Source organism: Apis cerana, linkage group LG13 (assembly GCF_029169275.1).
Source record: "Apis cerana isolate GH-2021 linkage group LG13, AcerK_1.0, whole genome shotgun sequence".
In the NCBI taxonomy this organism is placed as follows: Eukaryota; Metazoa; Arthropoda; class Insecta; order Hymenoptera; family Apidae; genus Apis; species Apis cerana.
In genome coordinates, this window is record NC_083864.1 from 7616755 (window position 1) to 7629526 (window position 12772).

General features: G+C 28.7%; 2 protein-coding genes across 10 annotated transcripts in view; one reads left to right on the forward strand and one right to left on the reverse strand.

Annotated features, from left to right (window-relative positions):
- LOC107996194 (COP9 signalosome complex subunit 7b) overlaps positions 1 to 12772 on the forward strand; it is a 225851-nt gene that overhangs the window by 135806 nt on the left and 77273 nt on the right. The window lies entirely within an intron of this gene.
- LOC107996192 (metabotropic glutamate receptor 2) overlaps positions 1 to 12772 on the reverse strand; it is a 250405-nt gene that overhangs the window by 131895 nt on the left and 105738 nt on the right. The window lies entirely within an intron of this gene.

The following is a 12772-nucleotide window of genomic DNA, read 5'->3' on the forward strand; positions in this document are numbered from 1 at the left end:
AAATTTTCGTAAGTATGGATTTTAAGCGATTAAGTATGATTTCTTGTAATTTATGTAAATTGTTCTAGTTTGTGATTTTAAATTATTTTAAAATAATATAAAATAAGTGTACAGATTCTAATGCACGTTCGATATGTTGATTAGATTAATTGGAATATTGGAAGGAATGTTAGACATTTTCGAAATTATGAAGGGAAATAGTATAGTTAGAGGTCCATTAAACGTGCATATTTGGAACTAGATACTAGTTCCGACCGATCATTAATCTTCGCTTGGAATATTGCCATTAAAATTCCTTTACATCCGAAATATAGAGTAAATTTATATATTGACGCGCGAAATGTTTCTTCGATTGATTGGCGCGATGCCAAATCGTGATTCGACTCTCGTTACTTTCTTCACACTTTTACTAGACCAATCTGCCTGGTCTAATTTATTCAAAATTTTATCATCTATAAATAATCACGTTGCGTGATTCGAACTCTGTAACTCTTCGCCCATTGATTAATTAATATTAATACGAAGCAACTTCAAAAATAGACTCTCTTTGTTTCCACGCGATGACCGCTCTCCCTCTTTCTCGTGCAAAATTATATCCTCCTCATAATCACGTTATCACACCATAGACAATCTCGATTCAACTGAGCCAACCATTAATTTAACGAGGCCCCTTTCACAATCTCATTATCCATTTGCGCGCTCCTTGCTGAAATGCATTTTCTGCATATCATCGAATATAAATTTTACCATAGCTATATTTTGCCATTACATATCCATTTACTTACCCGATTCACTAAAAACTCTATTATACATTTTCCAAATGTATTGAATTTTCTATTTTGTTCTTAATTCTTAAAATTATTGCTAAAATGTATCAAAAGTAATTACAATTATTTACGTAGAACTTTACACGAACAAATTTTCTATGCTAGTAAAAAATTCTAATCTGACTCTTTTTTCAAATTTTTGGATTCTATGAAACGTCATTAATGATTTTCCAAATTTTTGGGACGATAATGTTAGAGTCCTAACTTTTCGTTTCGAATTATAGAATCGTTACATAAATATTAGATCTCCCTTTCACGTCCATTCGAATACATTTACTCGAATACAAATAATGGCGGAAGTGAAAGAACACGCGTCTTTGTTTAATGCATTCCTTTGCTAAATACTCGTTGAGACGATTAGAATTGAAAGATAAAGATATGTATATCTCGCCGCATCGATGAGATCGATGGCAGGATATTCAACGATTGATAGGAGATTGAATCCCACGGAACGAAAGTCATTTCGCTTCGAGACTGGGAAATAGGCACATGTCTGATTTGTTGCCGGATAAATTGATAGAATGGAAAGATTTTACGAAAGAGGGAACTTATCCCATCGTTTTGGTTATTGGAAGATAAAAGATTTATTGTCATTTGCTTTTGGGATTGTTTGGATGTTTTGGATCGATTCTTTTGGGATGGATCGTGTTTCGTGTTAATTAGAGATTCGTGGTTTGATATAATTTGTTTACGAAATTGGATTACGGTGATTTCTTTCTGGCCATTATTTGAACAAATTTTAATTATTTTTAAATTTGATATTTTATCGCAATAATTAGTCATTCCTCGATGTTTAATCTATGATAATTAATCATTTTAACTTTTAACTTCTTTTTTCGATAATTAATTTATGGCCATTATTTGAACAAGTTTTAATCATTTTTTAAAATATGATATATTTTATCGCAATTTTCACTAACTAATTCATAATAAATATTTGCATTTATTATACTTATTATATTTGTAATTTATATTTCTTTTTAACTTCGAACCGCTTCTTAATAATTTTTACTACCATAGTTCTACTATATAGAGATCAAATAATGAAAAAATATGCAGATTCTAAAAAAAAAAAAAAAAGAATACAAAAAACATGATATTCAGAGCTAAAAAGCATATCTACTTATTCCCAACACCAGCATCGAAGACAATACCACCATCAAGAGATATTAAAAATCCTTCAATTTTTAAAATCACCAACTTCAATTTTTCCAAACATTACGATGCAAAATTTGTACATATTAAACTCCTCTTATTTTTTAAAATACTCTGATTACTTTTTATCATCGATTTAGACACACATATCTTTATAAAAGATCAATTGTTATAATAATGACTATTCGTCATCAGTCTTATTAGCCTATTTTCATACAGTTATCGAGCACGATGTTCGTCATAGGAGGGGCAGAGAATTGATTTTCATTTTTGATATCTATGTTCGTAAAATGACTTCAGACAGGGATGCTGTTTCCATAAATGAAACGATATTCGCGAGTGTATTTCTAATTAAAGCACTCCGGCGTATGTTGATTAACAGGCTTTCGAAGCAATTCGATGCTTTAATCTGGATGGGTACGCGGGCTTCGATCGGGTTAAATATCCCGCACGGAACTCGACTCGTGTTACATTGATTGGCGGAATTATCGATGAGTATTCCTAGTGGGCTAATGAAAATTGAGCAAACGTAAGCTTCATGGAAATATGGTCAATTTTGTAACGTTCAATTTGTTCGTGTTGGAAGTAATGCATCTGTAATGGTTTGTAGAAATATTTAATACAGTTTATGTTCTCGAGAACATTTTATTTCATATGAGCGTCCAAGATGATGTGATACGAATGATTATTAAATGTTAGTCTCAAATATGGGCTAGGCACAGATGTTTAGATCATTATTGATCATTTTTGATTAAATGCAAGATACAGAAAATATTGCAATGAAGAGAATAAAAGAAAAAAGTATCGTAGCCATTAGAAAAAGAAAATAAGAAACTTTGAAAATAAAAATACAGGAAAAGAAAAAAATTATTACAAAATATTTATGTTAATAATATAATATTATAATGGATAATAGAAAAACATAGAAAATAGATTGTAAATAGTTATAAATGGTAGAAATATATAATTTAAATTTAAGTTTTGATACATTTGGGTATTTTTAATTCAATTGGAAAATATGCTTTTTACTTTTATTTTTTTTTATTATTTTATCAATATCTCATATTTATTAGATCATATTTTTACAAATAACGATTTTTCCTTTCTTTATTTATATATTTTGTAAACACACTGTTTTTGTTCATTTTATTTTGATTCTGTATCATAAATAATACATGTTTTCCAACTGTTATATCTTAAAAATCTTCAGCAGATTTAATAATAAATCCTAAAATAAAACTGTGTTCGTCCATACATCATCAATACTGTTCTTTTATTTATTATCGATAATACATTTGATATTCAATAAGGTCTTTCCGCGTTCTCAATTTCAGTCGATCGCATTTCGTCACCGATAATCGGTCGTACAATTTTATTATTTTTAACGCGAATAAAATCGTGGAAAGCGCGAAAGAGAATAACGATTCGCATAACGATTCAGTGACGAGCTATTTGTTTAATTAATATTTATTATCGGGTTGTATTACATTTATGGGAGTTGTATTTATGTCTACTCCTCGTTCTAATTGCCCTATTCCAAATCGCTGACATGTACATCGTCTGCAAGAGCATGTGCTCTTGTAACTTGCTTAATTGTATTCCAAATCCGTATAATTATATCAGTTTAATCGATATAATATACATAGTGTATGCGTGAAACAGATGGTCTTGAAAGGGTAGATGATTTTCGTGTAATAAATGAACGAAGTTTATAATTATTTTGATAAATCGGAAATTTAATGATGATTATCGTTATTTAATATTAATATTAAAATACACAAGATATTTCGATATTTTCTAAGTGTTTATTACAAAATTTTATAATTATATTTATATTTTCATAAACACGGCGAAAAAAAATTAAAAATATAAATTCAATTTTACCCTCCAAGCATATCGAGTTTTTATTTAAATTAATATTTTATATGCGATCCATAAATTCTTTAATTTTTTTACATTTCTAACTTCTTTTTATTAAAATATTTGTTCAATTCCAATTCGAATAACAATCTCTTATTCCAACACTCTTATTTCATGATAATTCATCATTCGATTTGCTTTTAATGGCGTCCAATTCGTTCAATTCGCATGGAAATACGCGGGACGAAAAAATGTTTTTCGATTGTGATTCGCGCTGGCGTAATTTCGTATGCGATTGCGTTCATTTCTCAACCGCGAGAGAAAAGAAATTGTGGAATAGAGTTCCGCGGCATCCTGCTTGTTTCAAAAGGGGACCAGGATGGGAACAAAGAGGATCCCTTAATGGCACGCGAACCCGCATGAATAGCGAGCAAATGAGGCGTCGAGAATAATTGGAGGCTAAAGTCTCTAAAGTTCTTCCAACACGTGATACGCGAAGCGTATAGTTGTTAGAAATTTTATTTCTAAATAAACAATCGTTGTTCGCCCACTTCGTAATTTAGAAAAAGTTATTATTTTTTTTGATCTTTCTTTTCGTTATTTAATTAGACAGGTTTTTTTTAAATATTTCATATTATGAAAGCAAGAAATTAACGTGCATGGTGTATCCAATTGCACGTTTCAATTAAAAGTCATTATAATATATCTAAAATTATTTAATTATATCTATTACTCTTTAAAATCATTTTTAACTATTTAATATAAATCAATTTCAGGACATAGAATATGTATTCTTAAATATATTAATAATAGATACACAATCAATAAATTTCCAATTCTCATATATTTCTATTTCAATAAAAATCGGCTTAAATAATTTAGGAAACATATTTATTATTGCAAAAACAAAAAATTTAAAGTTAATAATTCAATTTTACAAAATGGACATGAAGAAGGCTTAATAAGATAAAATATTTCTTTTCGTATCTTCTTAGTTCGTTTCCCTTAATCGGATAATTCTATCGATCGATCGATATTGGAAATAAGCCAAACTACAAAAAAGAATTTTGTTCCTATTACAGTAATTGTTGCTCGACTCGAAAACAATCGATTTTTCAGTTCGACAGAATTACAAGCTCGTTGGCCGAGCTTTTTTGTTTTCTTGCGAACACAAACAGCTGAGAGAGAAAGAGAAAGAGAAAGAGATAGAGAGAGAGAGGGGGAGATGCTTAAATCTTCTAGATAGACCACGAGAATGAGGTTTTAATCTCTTTTCAACGGACGATCTTTGCTCTCTTTTACAAAAGCAAACAACGTGTCGTTAACGTTCGATCCTTCTCAATCAACCTATCGTTTCAAGGAAAAAAAGGAACGGAACGACGACCATCTTGAAACTCTAGCTAACTGTTCCAATTCGCTAATCTGCTGTGAAATAGGTTGATCGATGATCTTACAAGGAGGTGACAGCAGTTTTTAATTGAAAACTGATAGACAAATTTCCGGGGCAAGTTAATAAACGCAGTTACGTTCCATTTATTACAGGACATTAATGCTCGTGGAAGTTTTTATTAAACGTTCATGGATGAAGTTTGTTGAGAGGAAGATATTAAGGAATTTTTGCTTGATATTTCGTGGCTCTAAGTTTTTTGAGTAACTTTCCAGTTAATTTTGGAATTTTATGTTATTAACGTTATATCGATTAAAAAAGTTTTCAAATTATAAGTTTGTTGATCTTTTTTCTTTTTTTCTTTTTTTTTTTTTGAGGAAGGGATGAAAGTTTTTCGGAGAACGAGAAATGTTCGTATTTCTATATGCGTTTATATGAAAATTATAAAATTGTATACAGAAATCTATCAATTCTCGAGGGATTTTTGAAATCTTGACTTTCTTTTCATATCCATGAAATACAAGTAAAGAGATAGTTTTTTTAAAAAAAATTATATCTTTACAGGGAGATAATTTTAAAAAGAAAAAAATCAAATCTCTTTTATTCCCGTCATTTTTAATCTCTCACCAATATCGACATTAAAATTCTCAACAAACAGGCTGCCCTTTTTTACTACGCTTTCCCAACGATCGTCACTTTACATTCTTATTCCCTCCCTTATTTTTCCAAGGGATCCACCCTTGAATGGATTCAAATTATCAGATGAAAAAGCGAAAAATTGTTGGTCAATTCACGTTCCAATCGTTCGTCAAACTCGAACCCATCGCTAAAATGGATCCAGTTTCTTGCTTTCTTCTTCGATAATTCTCTCTCGAGCGAACGCTAGGATCAACCTTTCTCGTTCCCTTCCTCCATTTTCTTGTCTCGTCACAAAGTGCGAGGCGTGGAATGTAAAAATGAAAAAAAAAAGGCAACCATGATATGTACACGTGTGAGCTGTGTGCATTAACACGAATACGTCACATGAAAGTTCCTGATGTTTTTGCGTTTCAGTCTCGTTGAAAAATGGATGGGAAAAATGGTTTACGGAGCGAAAAGTTGGCGTGGAGAAACGCGAACTCCTTAAGGGGCATCGACCTGGATAAAGGTGGTTAGCGTAAAATTTTATTGCGCCGGCAGATGTCATCGCATAAAAATTCTGATGTGTGACGTTTTATATCTCCAGGGAAAATTCGATTCCTTGTCGAACACTTCGATGGAACGAATTTTTTCTACCTTCTATTCAAATATTTTTATTTTGAATTTTCAAGTTTTGATGAAAATGAATTGACAATTGTGCCGTGTAAAAATATATTTTTTGATAATTCTTGGATTTTATGTATATATATATATATAATTGATTATAATAATAATGAAGAGAAATATTTGATAAAAGTTTCGATGATTTTTCGAATTAAAAATTGAAAATTGGAGACAATAAATTTTATTTATTTTTTTATTTAATAAAATTTTGAATTATTGAATTATTTAAGAAACAGATATAAGATATAAATTTTTCGTTGCTCGCAATAACGATTGATACATTTTCAATGCGAATTACAAGATATAATTAATTGGGATGCACATATCCTGCATACCCGCATCCGGTGAATTAACCGGAAATGTCGGTGAATTTAGCGGTTTGGAACAATGATTCTCATACAATGGGTGCAACGTGGAATTTTGCCAAATCATCGAATCACAGATTGAATTTAATGGATAATTAATAGTTTATGCAGGTACTGTATTACTGTGTCACATATAACTTCAATTTGATTATCACTGTTTGTTCGGTTAAATGAATCGGAAAGAATGTAATACGCGCCTTATTTAATTACGTTAGCACATATTTAATCAAAAGAAAGTTGTCTACTTCCATTATTTTACATTTACATTTTCACAGAGTCAAATCTTTATAATTCCATGATAATAAAATGATATAATATTGATTAAATACAACAATTATCTAATTGAAAAGATAAATCCTTCAAAAATTTATCACTGCTACTTTTCTACATTTTCTTTTCTTTTTAATTATTAATTATTTGGGGGAAAAGATTTTGTAAATTAAATTATTAGCAAAATCTTTGAATATATGTTTAATTTCTCCATCTTTGTAAAAATAATAATCTGTTTCACAACTTCATTTCCCTTCTCCAAGTCGTTCTTCATTTCAAAATTAATGCTGATAAAATAGATTTACACGTCCATCAAAGCAACGTGGAAATTTTATTTCGTTGGATCGAACTTTATCGAGAGTTTCTCATCCTCTCGACACGATGCAGACGGATGTCGTATTCACCCCATTTACGTTTGATAAAAAAAGAAAAAGAAAAAAAATCGAAACTTGGGCGAACTTTTAAATCACAGGGAGAATGGAAATAAAACCACATTTCCTGGTTTTAATTAATACAGGATTAGTGAACAACGAGACGACGATGGCCGATTTACAGCTGCGTAATTTCGTCTCGAGATGTGTTTTCGATTGCGTTGCTTTTGCTTGCCAAGAGATTGGAGACTGTGTTCTCGGTTTTAATGAAAACTCAGTGTGGAATGTAAGATAATAATTTAGAATGTGTATGGTTTTATTTAATACAGAGTTTATAAAATTTTAATTAATAGATTAAAATGTAAAATGTTTCAAACTTGTTTGTAAAATTTTAATTATTATATTTGTCAAAATGATATAGAAAATAGGAAATGTAATAAAAAGAAAAAGAATATTTATTTTTTAATTTCTTTTTTTTTGCATTCTTAGAAAGATTCTCTCGTGAGATGTATGTTTTGAAAATATATTAATTCGAGTGGAATTTTGTTTCTTGCAAGATTGAAAGATTGATTGATTTAAAGTTCAGGTATTGAGAAAACGAAAATATTTTAAAAGAATTTTATTGAAATTAGAAAATTGAGTACAATAAAGAATATTGCAAGAATTAAATTAAAATTGAAGTTGATTAAAGTTGAAGAAAAGTTAAGAAGCGTATCCAACCGTAGCACGCAAACACGTAATAAATGAGATAAAAGTGTTTGATCGAAGTCTAAACAAAATAAATTTCATTTTTTTAGCTACCAATTTTTTTTATCTAAAAATAATATTTCAGATATTTTTTTGTGTATTTTCACATTATGATGTAGATCATCGGTGAACGTTCAAGATCAACGGTAAGATCAAGTTCTCCCCCCCGGGAAAGAAAGTAGGCCGTGAAAAATTCTGGAAGAGTTTTTTATAGAACTCGACGAAAGTTCGACGATGTGTTTCTCTCGAAATCTATCCGATATAAGTTTGTTGGAAAGTTAGCCGGATTTAAAACTTAGTCAAAGCCGCGAGTTGACATTTGTTTTGATAGTCGCTGCTTGTATATTCTTTAAAGACAGACTGAATCAATAGAGAGATTGAAGAGGAAGAGAAATTTTAGGAGAAGAAATCAAACTTTTGTTTAAATATGGTAATAAGAATGTTGAAATTCGAGCAATTGCAATCACAGATTTGTTGTAAGGTAGAAAATTTTGAGACTTTCGAATAAGGACGCGACTTAAAATCTTTAAGTGGGACAAATTTTCTTCTTCTAAAATACGATGCGAGTTATTAAATTTTAATAACAATCTATAATTAATTATTTTATAAAAAATATTTCACTTTAAATCAATATACATATATACACACATTATTATACAAAGTTAAATTTTTATAAGAATTCTTTATTCTAATTTATTATGTAATAAATTGTCAAAATTTTTAGGAATGTCAAAAGTTCCAATTATTCATTTATCTTATTTAGAATTATAGAGAAGAAAAGAAAGAAGTAACTTTCAGAATTATTTATTCGTAATATTATTCGTAAATATTATTAACCGTTATTAGTTTTGGAGAGTTGATATTTTCCAGGCATATTTTCACTTAGGAAGGATCAATAGGAAGGATCAAGGAGATAAAAGGATCATTGAGTATTTAACGCGACACGTTTCTTTGGACGGAGGAAATTGCTTTAGAAATTTCCTTACTCGATTTCCTAGACGGAATCACGGTGTGCCTGTCTGTTCGACTCTCATTTTCTTCAACGCTCAATCTGTATTCCCCTTGTAGGCTTTGTCGATAGAAGGTTATGCTCTTAACTCAAGTTTCCATGACTCGCACATTCAACGACTACCTATCAAACTTATAGATTTAGATGATTTATGCTGCGTACATCCAATATAATGTTACGCAGAAGCGTCCAATGCTACATGCTCTGAATTTATTTCCACCCTTTTTCTGCTGTTTAATGTTTCTTGGATTTCCTTCGGGGAAATTACATTTCTATTTTTAAAGAGATAGCCTATTTATATTCAAAATTCGTTTGAGATTTATGGTAATGAAAAAAATATATTTTTAATTTTCTGCCGATAATCTTTGCCGATAAATTCGACGAATATTAACGTTAAAATATAATAATGTTATATTTAATTGTGTAATTCTAAATATTAATATTTCCACATAAATATAGCATAATTTTTGTATAAAGTATTTTTTTATAATCTTCAATTTTAATTTTTACTCCTTCTCATACATAATACAAATTACTCGCTCTTGGAAAAAATTTCCTGATGAAAAATTTATCTTATTACTTCTTTCCATACTTCCATCCCACACCATCATAAATATATACTCAGTGGAGGGATAAAAACACCGCTAACGAGCCAGATGTGTATCATTCATCGTGCTTACTTCGAACGGTAAGTCCATGAAACCCTTTAAGAATTATTTACGAGTATACAGCTATCATAAAATAAAAAAAAAAAAAAAAGACGAAGTCATATAATAATAAAAAGCTCATGGATACATCCTCTGCTTCGCTGATTACCCCGAAGATATATTTAATAGCTAGGAGAAAGCTACATTACTTTTTTTTTTCATCAAGTGATCCAATTTTTTTAAAAATGGAACAAACTAATCGTTCAATCTGGGTTGATATAAAACGTAGAAATAAGTCGTGCATAAAAAATCACGATGTCTAAAGAGGTGTACAGACCGAGATATAATTGTTGGAAACATTATATCTTGGTCAGAAAATTCTCTCTATTGGAAGAGTGAATACGGTCAATAAATTAGTGACGTTATTGTACGATACGATATTGTAGCTCAGAATTGGAACAAATAATTAATTCACGAATTAATACAATTTTATGAAAGTACATAATATATGTTTTATACAGCATGGAAAAAAATATAGATTTTAATAAAAGTTAATTAATAAAAATTCCATAAATAAAATTTCGTATGTAAAAACAAAATATCATGCGTGAATTAAATATAAATCTAATAAAAATTGATCGCTAATAAAAACGACAGAAATCAAGAATATATGAATCATGATATGTCTATCTTGTTTCAATCTTTCCACAAAGAGAATTTTTTTAACAATATTGGTTTTCATATCTGGCCAATTGTCATTGAATCGTATTATCGATTCAAATCATTTTAGATTTTTAAAAGAGTTTGCCAATATCGATAAGTATTATTAATTTTATTAATTTTAGAAATATTGGAGCGAATTAAAAATGTTATAGTAAAATTATGTCGAAGTTTATTGAAAATATTATTAATCATATTTATATTGTAGTTACAATCTGAAAGAAACAAAATTAAAATGCATAAAAATAAAATAGCACTGTTGTGCATAGTTTAACGTGATAAATTACTTTGGAGACGAGACTTTCTTCGACGCCACACATTCGTTATCTCCCGTTAAGTCGCGACGACAACGACGACAGGAAGATATGTGGAGGGGATGGAAAGGATTTTTTAATTCTACTGACGAGAAAGTTGTTCCGGTCAGAGGTTCGCAATTAGTGAAATTGAATGCAAATAGATGCAAGGGGAAGATGGAAGAGGAGTGGGAACGATTCAAGTTCCCAGGAAATCTTCAGCTTTAATGGAGAATCGCTCGTGTGAATGGCCTGACGTCTCGAATACTTGTATTCCGCTTAATATCGATCGTTTGGATTCTAATGGAACTTTAACTGGGCGGATTGGAAGAATTATTTTTAGATTAGTAGAATTATTAGTTTAGATTAGTTGATGTTGAAGAGGGTGTGAACGGAATTTTTATTAAATTTTTGAAATTGACGATTTGTTTTTTTTTGAAAAGATTCTTTTTACTTTTTGATCAGATATTGGTCGAATATTTTGAATGTTAAATTTTTATTCTATCTTTGCATTATAATTTATAATTATATTTAAATTTTGTTAAAAATATTAGTCGTAAAAATTTATGATAATTAAATATTGATGATAGATATTATGATAATTATTTAGCAAAGTGGTAATTGTTTCGTATATGAAATTGTTGATGACAAAATTAGATTGAAAGATATTTTTGATTAATTATAAAAAAGTATATAAGAGAAATGAATGTCTGGTTATAAATAATTTGATTAATAGAAGTTTTAAGTTGAAAGAGATTTAATTGAATATTATATTAAAATTAAATTTGTTAGTAAAGGAAATAATTTTTTAGTGAGAGATAACATTATTAATTTTTGAATAACTTTTTTTATTTTTTGTGAAAAGAGAAATCTCGTTGAAGAAGATATATTATAATAATTATATTTTGTATACATAAATTACACGAATATATAATGAAAAGACAAGTAAAAAACATTATTGTATACTTAACTTTAGGAGTAACGATAATTAAATTTTTATGAAAATTTGTTTTTTCTCTTTGCGAGGTTTTTCATAATAAGTTGTATTTTGCTTTTGTTAATTTACACATTAAATGAGTAAAAACATTTTAATTTAATCACTTTTCTTAATATAAAAATAATATTCTCTTCACTTTATTATAACTATGCAAATAAAAGTTAACAGTATACATTTCTTTTTATTCGATAAAATAATTACAATTGTAAATTTGATATAATTTGTAAATCTTTGTTTACTATATGCAAAATAATTTTTTATTTCAAATTTCTTTATAAGATATAAAAAAAAAATATACGAATTAACAAAAAAAAAAATATTTCAATAATCAATATTTCATAATTTTCCTTCCTTCAAATATAAATATTTTACAAATTATAATATATATAAAAATATATATATAAATAAAACAAGTACAAGAACAAAAATCATTTTCATAATAAAATTAGATGAAAAGTTAAAAATTAATTTTAAAGAAAATTTAAAAAATTTTAAATTTTTATGAAGTTTCTTTTTTTTGAATTAATTTCCATTTTCGAATAAAATACGTATGTAGATCAAGGCCAGTACCTGTTGATAACCGTCGGATATCACGTTCGTAGTCATATTTGAAAACATAACTTTCAAGGGCGCTTCGCATATGGAAAGCCAGTAATCGATCAGTTCGCAACCGACCGTCTTAGAAATAACAACAAAAGCATTACGTCGTAGTTTCGGTGAGTTTACTTTTAAAATATTTCTTTATTACAATACAAAATATTAAAATACATGTATTTTTCTATGCATAATACGGTATTACATTAATTTTGTTACATTAATATA